General features: G+C 34.6%; 2 long non-coding RNA genes across 2 annotated transcripts in view; both read right to left on the bottom strand.

Annotated features, from left to right (window-relative positions):
• Positions 1–6,061: 6,061 nt before the first annotated feature.
• LOC149131988 (uncharacterized) lies at positions 6,062–9,713 on the bottom strand. The gene is made up of 4 exons (XR_016244868.1): positions 9,577–9,713; positions 9,149–9,238; positions 8,044–8,158; positions 6,062–6,225 (listed from the first exon to the last, which is right to left on the bottom strand). It is a non-coding gene; the product is annotated as an uncharacterized LOC149131988 (long non-coding RNA).
• A 4,667-nt stretch (positions 9,714–14,380) lies between these two features.
• The window catches only part of LOC149131987 (uncharacterized), a 2,156-nt gene continuing 349 nt past the window's right edge, over positions 14,381–16,187 (bottom strand). The window contains exons 2-4 of the long non-coding RNA XR_016244867.1: positions 16,089–16,178; positions 15,195–15,309; positions 14,381–14,485 (exon numbers count right to left, since the gene is read on the bottom strand). This is a non-coding gene — a long non-coding RNA (uncharacterized LOC149131987). The remainder of the gene's footprint in view (positions 14,486–15,194; positions 15,310–16,088; positions 16,179–16,187) is intronic.

Below are 16,187 nucleotides of genomic sequence, written 5' to 3'. Positions count from 1 at the left end.
ATTGAAAGATAAGTGTTGAGGAAAAATATACACAAACCATTTTGATACCAATAATTACGTTCTGAGCCATAAACGTTTGACTATGTAAATTTAAAGAATTATTAAATAAGTTGTTTTTGTTTCTCGCTTTTTGTGTGTGTAGGTGTTGCCCCCAGGTGCCTTCAAATAATATTTGAGATTTTCAAAACTGAGACAAAGTCAACCCGTCTGACATGGCAGTTGCTATCCTCGTTTCCTCTACGGATCAGAAACTTGAGTAATCTGCATCCGATATCCGACCATATTGGAGTATTTCCACCAACATATGACCCATTGAAACACATCATGGATGTGTTTCATGAAGCCTGCCATAGGCACTTAAGCAAGGAACTATTTTGTTCTTTTGAGCAATATATCAAATAGTGTATGAGTAGCTCTGATCGGAAAGGAATTAAGATCACGGCCAGTCAAATGTACACGTTTTGGGACGGGATTGTCATTTCTCACTGATTAGCTCTGGCACTGGACATGATGTTAAACTTCTTCCTGGATTGAGGTTCTAGGGATTTGAGAAGAGAACAACCTTTTAGACACCCTTGTTCCTAGCTCTACACATCCTCGGAAGAGAGCTCGCTAGGGTCGCAGTCGTGGATTATTTAGTATGTCACAAAATTGTCTCAAGCACATCACAATGGACTAGGGACTGTTAGCTCTTTAGCTTCCCTTCAAAGAAAAGGTCTCTCCATACAAATCCTTCATCTTGATAAGTACTGGACTCGTCGCGTTCGTTGCATCGGACCAATACATGCATGAAGGACGAAATAATGGTTTGGTTCTGCACAAAACATGCCCACTATAATGGCATTCAGTAAGCCAAGACACCAACAAAGTGCTTTCAAACTTTCTTCATAATTCTCGTGACGAACGCCTTTGTACAGCTTTGACTTGTTCATTCCACATTCACCGAATCGAAGTAAACCTCTGATAAAAAATAGAAACGAAATAAAAATAAAAATAGAAAAATAAACTGACTAATCAACAAGTGACAAACAATTTATTACTATTTAAAACACAAGGTAATAAATAAATAAATAAATAAATACATAATTAAATAAATAAAATACTATTTTTTGTGTAATACAGTTTATTTCATATTACATTACATATTACGGAAAACAGAATTTAGAATGATGTTTTTCCGGTTAGTTTCCGCTGCCAGTTTTCTTTATACTGAAAAAAAAATCAAAGAAGGAATCCAGTGTAAAGTTTAGCAATTATTGTATTCATTGCATAATTTATCGAATAACAAGTGTAATCAAATTTTGTAAGGTTTAGCAAAAGAATTTGTGTTTTAAATTGAAATTCTGATTTACATCGAAATCTATCTCCTGTTAATATTTCATGCACACATGAAGGCTTGGCTGTGTGGTTGAAAAGCTCGCTTGGCAACCACGTAGCTTCGGGTTCAGTTCCATTGCGAGACAGCTGAAGAAAGTGTCTTCAACTGGATCCCTGAGCCGGTCAATGCCTTCAGAATGAATTTGACCGACGGAAAATGTTAGGAGGTTTGATGTGTATGTGTGTGTGTGTTTGTGTGGGTATGTGTGTATGTGTGTGTTTGTGTTTGTGTGTATTCGTTGTGTAGTAACTTACATTTGACAAACTATTGAACAAAGGATATCCGCGCCGACGGGCATTTCTCTTTCACAAACTTGCTCACAACCTTCACTCAGATCCAGCTTTTTGAGATGGTGAATTACATCGGCGAAGTATCGGCGACTGTAATAACAAATTAGAAATAATGTTGAACATTGATGTTTACAATGTTGAATTTTAAGATAAGCACAATGAATTAGCACAATTATGGGAAGAATGCTGACCGAGAGACTAGAATTGAGCCAAAACCTGCGGCATTTAAAATACTGAAAGGCATCAGATCTTAAGACACCACTAAATACTAAACTAGCTTTGTCTTTCATTATTTCATTATTGTATAACGTGGAGGAGCGGGATTATAAGACAGGGTTAATCATAATGGTATTTACTGTGGAAGATCTTATGAGATTGTATGACATTCGTGCCTATTTCAACTTCATCAGTGAAGTAGCAAGAAAAGTCATCGAATTTGCAATTGATAATGCGAAGTATTGGTGACTTACAAGTTTCACAGTGACAAACAAAATAATGATTTCTCATTGTGTTAGAAAGCCAGCAACAACTTGAGGTAAATGAAAGTTGTTTAAATCGAAGGTTTTGTTCAGCTTGTACTTGTTTTTTCCACCCTGAAAGGATGAAAAATGTAGTCGACTTCGAGGGCATAAAACACGAAGAAATGCTGCCGTGCATTTTGTTTGGCGTGCGAACGATTCTGCAAGGTCGCCATATCAAATAGTATTTTTAAAAAACATGAACGATTAGGAAATTTGGGAAGACTAATGATTTGTCACAGTGGAAAAACCTTTGCTGACAAGCAAATGTATTCGATCGCTGTTGACCTAGCGTTAAACAGCAACAACAACAATATCATGTTATTATATCTCTCATTATGATGTACGGAGTATTTCCAGAAGATTTTGTATTTCTTACTTGAAAATCTTTTGTCGATCTCCACATCATACAAGCTGGCAGCGATGACGATGGGAAATATCACTAAAAGGAAAAGGACGAGCTTCATGCCTGGAAAACGAAAATAAAGTATAGTTAGAGAGCTAGATAGCAGTGGTGAAGGTTGACTTGGAAACTAGAGTATGCAATCTAACTCCCATCGCCCCACCCCCCACACAGGCATACACTCTAATGTTGGGCGTATGGGGAATTTCCGAGTGTTCCACCCTCCCCCGTATTTTCCGTGGAAAAGGAAGTATTATATGCTTTGAGATATGGGGAGTCCGAAAATGAAAATATCCCCCCATAACGATGCACCGTTTTGAAGTATTGATAGTTAGTAAGACACGAGAAACGTACATACAAATATTTCCAAAATATATACAGGAATCACGTGATTAGTACGCATAAAATTCTTGAGGCTGCCCCTTAATATAAACAGTGTCAAATTTGATTAGCCTGTTTCAATAAGGGTTCTTTTTTTTTTTGCACAAACCTTTTGTAGCATTGGCAGCACCTCATCTTCAGTTCCGCATCAATTTTTCACGCATAAGGTCGTGTACCACAACTACTACCGCTTAACTTGTATATTCAAAATAAATCGACAAAACTTAAATTCTACCAAAAGTTGTGTAGTTATTCAATATTTTTCTTTTTTCATGAGTTTATAGAAAAGATCTAGATCCCCCCCCTTTTTTTATAAAAATTATTATCTAATAAAAAAAAAAAAGCTTTTCGCCTGTAGCTACCGCTCAAAAAATTTGAAACGGAAATACTCCCACTTCTTATATCGTAGCCATATTGAGAAGTCGAGCAGGCAGACCTGTTAGCAAGTCGGACGACACGCTTTGCAGTACTTCGTTTACACTTGCTTTCTGTGTTCAAATTCCGCTGGGGCTGATTTTGCCTTTAATCCGTTCCGGGTCGGTAAATTAAGTACCAGTCAAGCAGTGGGGTCGATGTAGACGACTAGACCCGTTCCCCACCCCAAACTTCATTCCTTGTGGCTGCATTAGAAAGCAATATCATAACCATATTGAACCATGCCCATTTTTAAAGAACATTTTATATAGAAAGAAAATCAGAAGAAAAAAAATTCTAAACACGAAGCTGATTGCGAGAGCACCAAATTAAGTGAATGTGTATAACAATGTACAACTTCTGTCAGTGATGCAGCTATTCTGCCTTTACTGATATCGACTTATCCCCCAAAACCTTTCTTGGAGTCTAACCTTTTCATCAACCAATCGTGAAAACGTGTGACAGTTAAGATTTTATTTGATGGTCTGTAGTCTCACGAAATATAACGGCAACAAATGCTGCTTCTTTTGATCATTGGCTGAATTACACCTTCACTTCTAACCGTTATACAATTGAATGAGTTCGTTTTGAATATCACTTGAGTTATATATCAATATCACTTCATGAAAATTTTCAATAATCAATTATATATTACAAAAAATTTATTTATCGACGAAAAATAGTAAGGCATGCAATGCATGCATTGCGTACTTAGACCTTCCGCCCTGCTAGGTTAGTAGACAGACAGATAGGGATATAGACAGACTCTTGTAACAGAATTTGAATATGAAGTCCTAATTAGATTTTGGAGAAGAAATAAGAAAATACATACCAATGCATTAAGAAACAACACTTACTGAATTGTATATGAGACGTGGTGTATTAAAAAAAGTACTAAGGTATTTTATATAGTAACCTATGACTAAGTAACATCTGAGTCGTTCTCATCTAAAATAGAAACCAATGAAATTGATTGAAACGAAACGGAAACGCTGCGCTAATCAATTGAAAGATATGTGTTGAGAAAAAATATATATGACTATTTTGATACTAGTGATTACGCTGCGAGCCATAAATGTTTGGTTAGGCAACTTTAAAGAATTATTGAATAAATTCGTTTTTGTTTTTCGTTTGTGTGTGTACGCGCTCGTGCATGCGTGTAGGAGTTTCTCCCGGGTGGCTTGAAATGAGATTTGAGATTTTCAAAACCGAGACAAAGTCAACCGGTCTGACCTGAAGTACTTTATGTACAGGGCAGTTGTTACCTCATCCTTCTCTACGAATCAGAAATCTGAGTCATCTATTTGGTTGGCAACTAAGTTCCCGCATCAACAGATTTCCAGCTCTTTGGATCTCTTTCAAATGCTATGCGCGGACTTTCGTTCAATACTGATGCAGAATTGAGTGCTTGGTTGGTTCAATTTTTCGAGTCGAAATCGGGTGATTTCTACCAACGAGGTATTGAAAATCTTGTTGAACGTTGGGAAGAAGTTGTAAACAACAAGGGTGAATACATTATTGATTAATTAGTTGTTATTTTTTTTGTTAAAGGTTTAAAAAAATTAAAATTAAAAAAACGGCGGGAACTTAGTTGTCAACCCAATACATCCGATATCTGACCTCAGTCGCTAGAGCCTCAAGCTCACAATTATGAGGTAGTGAGTTCGATTTCCAGACTGGGCAGTGTGTTGTGTTATAGAGCAAGACACTTTATTTCACGTTGCTCCTGTTTATTCAGCTGTAGAAATGAGTTGCAATGTCACAGGTGCCAAGCTGTATCGACATTTGCCTTTCCCTTGGATAACATTAGTGGCGTGGTGAAGAATGCTTGTCTTACATAAACAACCTTGCTCGGACTTGTGCGCCGAAGGGTAACATTCTAGGTGCAATCCTATGGTCATTTATGACCTGAAGGGGCTCTTTAACAGTACCATTTATAGTATATAATTATTTATGTCCAGCCAACTCTATATAAGTACCAACGTGTGTACAAATATTTTGTGTTTATACACATTATTGACGTGTATAGAACAACTGGATTCGATTGAACTGGTTTCAGTCCTATATTGGGATATCAGCAATAACTGAAGAATCGATTTAAGTATTCACGTTAACACTGTTTGTAAATCGCCTTCTACCTACTAAATGCTTAAGTAAAATAATTAGGGCAATTTTACTATTTTACATTCTAGATAATTATTTCGATTACTAAGTTATTCGTCATAAAAAAGACGAAGATACAATGTTTTTGATCGGAGGTCTGTTCCATGAAGCCGGTTCTCGAGCTAAAGAAGAACACCAATACTTATTTTGTTCGTACAGAAGATGCTGGTTGTATTTATTTACGGTTGTTTACATTGTAAGTTCGAATCCGGCCGAAACCCACTTTATCTTTCGTTCTTCGAGGCTGATCAAAACAAATTAGCATCTGATTCCTGGGTTCAATCTAATTACCTAATGTTATGGGGTGCGGGGCGGTAGATTAGGTTGAAGAATCAATATTTCATCTGAAAATAATTCCTCACCTCTCCACATAGTTATAAAATTAAGCTTAATGAGCAGAATCGGTGACATGATGCGAACTATTGGAAACCCAATCGGCAGTCCGTTAAAAAGCTCATACACTTAACTGACATTTACGGAAGTAAATAAGAAATAGAAAAAAAACTGACAAATCAACAAGTAACAAACGATTTATTGCCATCTAAAACCCAGCGAAATAAGTAGATAAATGGTTTTGTTTGTTTAATAAAGTTTATTTCATCTAATGTTGGACATTATGAATAGCTAAATTCCGAGTGATGTTGTCACCGATAGTTTCAGTTTGGCTTGCCCAAGATACTGAAAAGAATGAAAGAAAAGGAAGAATTTAGACTAAAATTCACCAAATATCATATTTCTTACATAGTTTATCGAATTATAATCGTCGCTTGTAACATTTATCGTGAAATTTATCTTCAAAATTGAAATTCTTAAAGAATGGATACAAATAAGTTTTCCGTTAATATTTTGTTCACAGATATATGTATGGTTGTGTGGTTAAGAAAGTCATTTTGTAACTAAGTGGTTTAGGTTTCAGTCCCACTGTACAGCACTTTGGGCCAGTGTCTTCAACTAGAACCCTGATTTGACCTATATATATAAATATATATATATATATATATATATATATATATATATATATTACCAATCTTAGTAATTTCATCTGGAATCTTTAAGATCATAATAAAACGTTCTTTATTGAATGCAACATTTTAGGAACGGTTCCGGCTTATAAGAATGGTAATAAGTTCTTCTGAAGCATTATTATCTTTCTGCTGAAGCATTATTTTTGATTTTACTTTCTAGAAGAAAGCTGTTAAATTCAAAATCGGAAAGAGGATTCAAAATCGGAAAGAAGAATAAATGTGTGTTTAAAAAAATTTAATAAGTAGGTCTTTTAAGGATGTTTTATTTTGTTCAATTCGATTAACCGGTTATTGAGAGTTTGATAATTATAATTTCACCCTTTGTATTTACTATTTAACTAAGTTTTTTTTTCTGATTTGTCTTTTGATTTCTACATTGCCATTATGTTATGTTAGTTTTGTTTTTTTTAGGTAAATTACTTCCAGTGTTATTTTTAGATTTAGATATATTTATTCTAGTTTAATAAATTAATATAAGTATTCATTAGATAATATGTTTTTTATTTATTTCTTAATCCTATGAGTTGGATAATTTATAGCTTAAATTTCTAATGAATTAAAAAATTTTTTGTATATATGTTTTACATATTTATATAAATATATATATATATATAGTGTTAGGGAAAAGAACCAAGGTTCATGAACTCATCGATGAAAATACACTGTCGCATAGAGAAAAATGAATAAGTAAAAGCACAATAAATAAAATTGTTAATTTTTCTATATGTGACAGTGGATTTTCATCGATGAGTTCATGAACCTTGGTTCTTTTCCCTAAAACTATATATTTATATATATATATATATATATATATATATATATATATATATATATATAAATTGAATTTAATATATATAATAATTTGATATATATAAATTGAATTTAATTGAGTTTTTACCTGTAAATTTGGATTTTTATCCCCTAATATTATTATTATATGTATATATATGTATATATAATATATATATATATATATATATATATATATATATATATATATATATATATATATATATATATATATATATATATATATAGGGAGAGAGAGAGAGAGAGAGAGAGAGAATTTTTAATGGAGACAATACTCCGTGTGTTGCATAACATTTTTGCGCTCATCTATGAGCTAAGTAGTAATAAAATTTTTTTTTTGTAGAAGATAAAAATTTCAGTTGTCTGATTTTTACTTTTCATGGTTTTTAACTGACTTTTATCTTCATGATATCTCGTATTACTGGACCCTATTTATTCTCCCTCGAATACACGTATCTACACACGCATGCACGGTTTTCATGTTCTTATTTATATCTTACTTCTTATATCTTATTCTGTGAGATATTGTGTGTGTGTGTGTGTGTGTGTGTGTGTGTGTGTGTGTGTGTGTGTGTGTGTGTGTGTGTGTGTGTCTGTGTCTGTGTGTTTGTGTCCCCGCTCGTACGCGTGCGCGCGTGTGTGTACATTACGAGTAACTTACACTTGACAGGCTAGGCCGCACATGAATGTCCAGAAATCTTTAACGTTGTCTTCACAAGCTTGCACACAGCCAGAACTCAGATCCAGTTTTCGAACGTGATCAACCAGTTCGCCAACTGTAAAACAAATTTAAACCAATATTGAATAACGATGTTTGCAATTTTAAATCAAGCATAATTGCAAGTCGTCCACTCAGTTTTGAGAGAGAATGAAATCGGAGAGACGAAAAACAGAACCGAAACATACGGTATTGAAAATATTAAAGGCCAACAGAGCTTAGAAAGACGCAACTAAATACTACAACGTACTTTGTCATTCATGATTGAAAAGTTTAATTAGAAATAATGTTGATATTTATTGTGGAAAAGTTTATGAGATTGTATGGCATACAGACTTTTCTTAACGTCATAAATAAGGTGGTAAGAAATGCCATTGAATTTACAATTGATGATACGAAATATTGGTGATTTACAATCTTTGTAATGACAAACAGAATAATCAGTACCAATTATGGTACGAAACAAACCATAATTTGAGGGAACCACAACGTACTTTGTCATTCATGTTTAATTTAGTGTGTAACTGAGAAGTTTAATTATAATATCGAGAAAATCATGATGTTATTTACTGTGGGAGAGTTTATGAAATTGAATGACAATCATGCCTTTCTCAACGTTATAAGCAACGTAACATGAAACGGAATTGAATTTGGTGATTTATAAGATATTAATGACAAGAAGAATAATTATTTCTAATTTTGCTACGAAGCAAGGGATTATTTGAAAGGAAAGAAAAATCGAATAAATCAGCGTCATGGAACAACTGCTACATATTTTATCGTCCTCGAAAGAATGATAGGCAAAGTGCACCGCAATGGAATATGAACTCTGACCGTAAAGTCGGAAGAATTTCCGCTAAGCATTTTGTCTGGTGTGGCAGACAATTTGTAAAGGCCATTGATTTGTAGATATCTTTGATAACTAGCAAATCAGCTCGACTGATATTGATTTGGAGTTAAACAACAACAACAACGACAACAACATCATGCTATCATATCTCTAATTCTTGTGGACAAAACATTTCCAGGAGATTTTGTTTTTACTTACGCGAAAACCTTTTGTCGACCTCCTCATCATAGAAGCTGGCAGCGAAGACGATGGGAAGCAGCACTAAAAACAAAAGGACGAGCTTCATGTCTGAAAAACAAAAATAAACGGTAGCTAGAAAGCAAGATAGATAGATACTTATTCAACGAGCCAGCCTGCAAGATATCTAACTAATTAGCTAGAGAGAGAGAGAGAGAGAGAGAGAGAGAGAGAGAGAGAGAGAGAGAGAGAGAGAGAGAGAGAGGAGAAGAGAGAGAGAGAGAGAGAGAGAAAGAGAGAGAGAGAGAGAGAGAGAGAGAGAGAGAGAGAGAGAGAGAGAGAGAGAGAGAAAATTTCTTGTTAGAATATTTGAATATGGAGTCCTAATTATGAGACGGAGAGAAGAAATAGCAAAATTCATTCCAATGCACTAAAGAAACAAAACTTACTGGATTGTGTATGAGCTGTGGTGTGTTAAAAGATAGACTTAGGCATTTTATACAGTTATTTATGGCTGAGTAACATCTGTGTCGTTCTCATCTAAGAGAGATACCACCGAAATTTGTTGCACAGAAGCAGAAAATGCTGAAATAATCAGTTTAAAGATATGTGTTAAGGTCAATATTTATAAAATTATTTTGATACCAATAATTACGCTGTGATCTATAAACATTTGGTTACGCAACTTTAAAGAGTTACTCAATAAGTAGTTTTTACCTTTCCTTCTCTCGGTGTTAGCGTAGGAAGTGCCCCCAGGCACTTCCAAATAAGAACTCAGTTTTTCAAAACCGTGACAAAGTCAGCTGACATGCAGAAATTCTATGTAGGAAGAATAGCCTATAGGTTACGAAAGCTTTATATCGAATATTTTACCACCCTATAAATCCTTACTAGATGCAGTCACAAGCACTGGAGTCCCAATAACTAGCATGGCATCTCTATATAGACAAATATCTGACCTTTTAGCTTGGTCGTCCGCCCGGACACATCAATGATTTCAAGCGATCACGCACCCATTATGGTCCCCCATGCAAGTTTTTAACTCCTCAACATTTTTCATTCCACTGTCCTGAAGCCAGTTAGACGTTTTCTTCCTCTGTGGAGCTTCCTTCAACTGACTGCCATAAGACCAGTTGATACAGGCTCTTCTGGCTGCCGGACGCAATTACCAGCAATATTCATTCTGCTGAATCTTCTCAGTCATTTTGGATACATCTTGATAAAGTTGCTCATTAGTAAAATGAGTTCTACTGAAGTAGCTATGCGCCTCACTGTTCTGCATTGAATTACACCATTTCTTGTTTATATGTATAAAATTTATTTGAGATTTGCTAACATTTATATCTGCAATAAACGTCCTGAGTGTTTTTTTAACAAAATGTTGGCTACAAGAAAACCAGTTTTACATAAAGTTCAAATAGGTGTTGTAAGCGAAATTTTTCTTCATCATGCACATTCTTGTGATCTTCTATACCCAATACACATGGGTTAAACCTTTTGAAATTCTCCGTTGGTTCGATTCCTTTCTCATTCTTTCTGTGCATTGCCACGACAGAACATTTCTGGTATTTAAGCAGTTCATTCCTTTCGTTGTTGTTACAATCCGCCGTATCCCTTCTATCAGGATTTGAGGGTACAACTCCATCCTTCTTCTTTGACTGAGAACAAGCTCGAACGTCACATTTGTTAATGGATTCATAGCTTTATTGCGACATATTGAAGAAAACAATGTTGAAAAGCATCAAGGAACTAAGAAGACATTCCATCTTCCAACATTATTATGACCCTAAATACACGTCAAAGAAAACGACTAAGTTTTTATCAGATTAAGGTATTGCCTTGGCCTACCATGTCACCTGTTTTAAACCCATTAGAACATCTGCGGGGTGTTTTGTAAAGGAAGGTTGAGGAGAAAAACCCCGCAATGTAACACGGTTGAAAGACATCAATGAGGATGACTGGAGGTCGATTTCATGTAATATATGCGGAAATTTAATCGACTCTATGCCCAGACGACTGAATGCAGTCATTGAAAGCAATGGCGGTCATACCAAGTACCAGGTATTTAATATGGCAAATAATCCTTTAAGGTGTATCGTTTGAAAATTAATATTTCGTTCATATCTTGGAAAATGTTTATTGTTTTGTGTTCCAAATTTGTATAATGTTTTCATGTATTTTATTCAGTATAAATTTCGTTTGATTTCTTTCGATATTATGAAAGTAATGGCAATTTTACTGAAGTTTTTTTAGGGCGAACATACTTCTGTGAGATACTCTGTGTGTGTGTGAATAGAATAACCTAGTCACTATAAGTAAAGAGAAGTATGTGAAGTACCAGAGTACATCGGAGGCGGTCAAAGATAGTCGTGTCTTTACTGGTTTTACTAAGTATACTGTATACTGAAGTGGGCGTTATATGAATCCAAAACTTTAAGGATTATAACACTTACGCAATAACCACCAACTCTAATTATTTTCTGCTGAATGTTCTCAGTCACTTTGGATAGATTTTGAGAAAAGATATTCGTTGGTTAAATGAATATGTAACATTCAAAGCCATTGAATGAACATATAACATTCAGGGCCATTCTTAACATCCTTGTATAAAAATTGTCTTTTTATTTTTCAAGCTTTTTTTGGTGAGGGTCCAAGTTTCAACATCGTATAACAAAACTAACTCCACCGTGGACACCGACGACCTAATTTTCAGTTTATTGCCACCTTAGAACTTCAAATTTTATGCAGTTTGCGACAGGCTCTCCAAGAAAGTGTTTTCCGAACAGCAAAGTCGTTTTCCCTACCTTCCATTCAAGCACCAATGTATTGAAGCCAGTAACTTCTTTAAGTTCTTTACCGTGTCTTGCAAAGAGGCGATTTGGTTGCTTGTGATCTTGATTGAATGTCTTGTATTCAGTATTATCTGAGTTGCAGTACAAGACAGCCTTTGTAACTTCATGGTTTAGTCCGTGGAGCACTTCCTGTGCCCGATGTATTTCTTCAGAGATAAGAGCAATATCGTCTGCAAACATCTGTAATTATCTTTGCTGTAACTCGCCTGTTTCTCCTTGTTTCTAATTTAAACCCCAGTTCCTCCTCTTTTTCTTCCAAGATCTTGCACGTCACATAGTGTAGTACCAGAACAAATAGATATAGTGTAAGTGTATAGTATTGTGTAAGTGGAGTAGTCTTGCTGTTAATTCACAGAAACCTGTCTCTCCATCAGGTGTTATAATTGTTGCATTTGTATCTTCGTAAACTATTGGATTGAGAAGATTTGGAGGCATATCAAACGCTTTCAGGATTTTGATGAATTGGCTACTATTGAAGATAACGTAATGTCTCTATAATTCTTGGTATTGCTGAGGTCTTCCAATTTTGGAATAGGGAGCAGGTCGAACTCTGAGAATGGCTTTGGCTTCAAGTTCTCTCCCAATAGTTTGATTGCAAAGTAAAACAGGATTTTATTGAAATTGCATCATTTCAGAAATTCGGAAGCAACTGGGCACGAAGATTTATCTTCTTTGATAGATTTCTTCGCGAACTGAAGTTCTTCACCTATATATCCGGTATTATTAATATCAAAGTTATTCAGTACCTTGGGAAGATCTACTTCATTTTTATCAATCATTGTGGATCTGTGCGTGTGTAAGTATTTATTGTATATTAAAAATTTTTACATGTTTATATCTATACATCTGGCTAAGCACACTGCCGTGGTGTGGCGGTGTGCGGGCTTGTGTGACTCGGAGAGCTATGCTGGTGACAGCGAGCCTCCTGCCAAGTACAAACATAAAATATAAGATATAAAAAACTGACAAATCAACAAATAACAATCGATTTATAATGAATAAATAACATAAACCATTATTTTTTGTTTGTTTAATACAGTTTATTTCATTTTATGTTAGATATTACGAATAACAAAATTTTGAGCAATTTTCTCCCCAAGATATTGAAAAAAATCAAAGAAACGGAAAGGAAGAATTTAGACTAAAATTCACTAAATGTATTTCTTGCACAGAACATTGAATTACAGCTGTTGCCGCTTGTCATAATGTTTAGCGTGAAATATATCTTTTAAATTGAAATTCTTAAGGTTTATTAAATAGATAAGAATAAGTCTTGTGTTGATATTTCACTGTTTTTAAATCTCCTCCTACCTATAAGAACCAGACAAAATCAAAAATCAAATATCTAACTCGCGATAAAAGTTGTTTTATACAATTTAACTGTAGTATAAAATTATTTATATCTGGCCAACTCTATATAAGTACGAACATTTGTACAAATACTTTGTGTTTATACACATCATCGTCGAAGATAGAATAGGAATCGATTGAATTGGTTTCAGACCCTTATTGGGATTTCAACAGTGGTTGACACTGATTTTAAATCCCCTCCTACTTACTAAATGCTGAAATAAAATAATTAGGGTGATTTAAACTTTTACATTCTAGGTAATTATTTCGATCACTAAGTTCCTAGAGCGTTAAGAGATTTTTATTTCGATGTTACACTGTATTGTAGTATATATACGTATAAGTGTTTGAGCAATATTACATATATGTATAGGCAGGTGTAAATACTTTGTCCTTATGCGCAATAGCTCTGTGGGTAGAAAAGTGAGGATCATTCGCTGAATGACATCCCAACATAGAACTGAAACCATTCCGAAGAATATATTGGCTAGCGTAAACCAAGATGACTCGAAAATAGAAGTAGTTACTAGTTACTGTTCAATGCTTTTGGTTAGAGGTCTGCTACCTCAAGGTTGTTCTGGGATTAAATAAGAATAACAATGCTTGTTTAAAGTAATTTCCATTATAAGTTTAAATCCGAACAAAGTTCACCTTACCATTCAATTTTCGAGATTGAACAAAAACAGTTAGTGTCTGATTCCTGAGTTCAATCAAGTAGCCCAATGCTATGGAGGATTAGATTAGGTTGAAGAATCAATATTTGCTCGGAAAGTAATTATTCTCCCGTCCACAATGGGTTAAAATTCAGCTTAACGATGTTATCGTCTCTGCCATAGGTGCGAGCAGAGTCAGTGATGTGATGGAGGCTCAGCTATTGGAGGCTCAATCGGCAATCCGCTCGATGACTCAAGCATTCAAATGACTGACATTCACGGGAATAACCCCAATCAAATTAAAATAAACTGACAATTCAACAAGTAAGAAACGATTTATTGCCATCAAAGCCACAAAGTGATAAATAAATAATTAAATGAATAAATAAAACACACCATTATTTTTCGCTTGTTTAATTCTGTTTATTTCATTTTATGTTAAACATTATGTAATACAGAGTTTTTAGTGGTGTTCCCGTTAGTTTCCACTATTTCCCAAGATACTGAAAAGAAAAAAAGAAAAAAAAAGAAGAAATTAGACTAAAATGTGCCAAATATTGTATTTCTTGAATAGTTTATCGAATAAAAAATGCTGCCGCTGTCGTAACGTTTAGCGTGAAATTTATCTTATCAAATGAGATTCTTAATATTTAGAAAAAAATACGTCTTCTCTTAATATTTCATTTACAGACGTATTATAGCTTTCTGGTTAAGAAGATCGCTTTCTAACCATGTGGTTTCGGTTTCAATCCCGCTGGACGGTTCTTAGAGCAAATGACTTCAACTATAGCCTGAGTCGACCCCTGCGTTTTGAGTGATATTAGTAGATAGAAACTGTATCTAAGTCCGTCGTGCGCGCGTGGGCACACACACACACACACACACACACACACTGGATAAGTTGGATCTTTTAATATGAATATCAAGATATTTATACTTAAATATATTCATCGTCACAAAGTCTCCACTTTTTGCTTTCTCTCGTTTTGCATGTATACACATATACATATTTTGTATTTCATATCCAAACTGTTGTATTTTATATATCTAATTTATTTATCGGCCTAATTGCTTCTCTCTCTGTACTTGTTTGTCTGTGAATCTCTCTCTCATCCTCATTCCCTCCGTAACTCCTCTCTTTCTTTCTCTCTCTCTCTCTCTATATATATATATATGTATGTGCGTTTGTGTATATGTCATGAAGTAACTTACGTTTTACAGGCTAATTCGCACATGAACGTCCAGAACTGTTTCACGTTATCTTCACAAGCTTGTACACACCCACCACTCAGGTCCAGATTTTTGACGTGTTGAATTAGATCGCTGACTGTAAAATAAATTAGAACAAATATTGAATAATGATGTTTGAAATGTTGAATTTTAATATAATCACATGGACTCCACGCATATTTTTAGCGTAATCACTATGAGTATTTACATTTTTGAGACAGCTTAACATCCGAGAGACGAAAAACAGAACCAGAAGCTGCGACATTTAAAATATTGAAAGCCTGCATAACTTAAAAAGACGTACCTAAATACCACAACGTACTTTGTCGTTCATGTTTAATTTAGTGTGTAACTGAGAAGTTTAATTATAATATCGAGAAAATCATGATGTTATTTACTGTGGGAGAGTTTATGAAATTGAATGACAATCATGCCTTTCTCAACGTTATAAGCAACGTAACATGAAACGGAATTGAATTTGGTGATTTATAAGATATTAGTGACAAGAAGAATAATTATTTCTAATTTTGCTACGAAGCAAGGGATTATTTGAAAGGAAAGAAAAATCGAATAAATCAACATCCTTGAACAACTGCTACATATTTTATCGTCCTCGAAAGAATGACAAGCAAAGTGCACCGCAATTGAATATGAACTCTGACCGTAAAGTCGGAAGAATTTCCGCTAAGCATTTTGTCTGGTGTGGCAGACAATTTGTAAAGGCCATTGATTTGTAGATATCTTTGATAACTAGCAAATCAGCTCGACTGATATTGATTTGGAGTTAAACAACAACAACAACGACAACAACATCATGCTATCATATCTCTAATTCTTATGGACAAAACATTTCCAGGAGATTTTGTTTTTACTTACGCGAAAACCTTTTGTCGACCTCCTCATCATAGAAGCTGGCAGCGAAGACGATGGGAAGCAGCACTAAAAACAAAAGGACGAGCTTCATGTCTGAAAAAC

Source organism: Octopus bimaculoides, chromosome 18 (assembly GCF_046866305.1).
Source record: "Octopus bimaculoides isolate indiv1 chromosome 18, ASM4686630v1, whole genome shotgun sequence".
In the NCBI taxonomy this organism is placed as follows: Eukaryota; Metazoa; Mollusca; class Cephalopoda; order Octopoda; family Octopodidae; genus Octopus; species Octopus bimaculoides.
The sequence above is the reverse complement of the archived record's forward strand: the minus strand, read 5'-3'. Positions and strand labels throughout refer to the sequence as shown.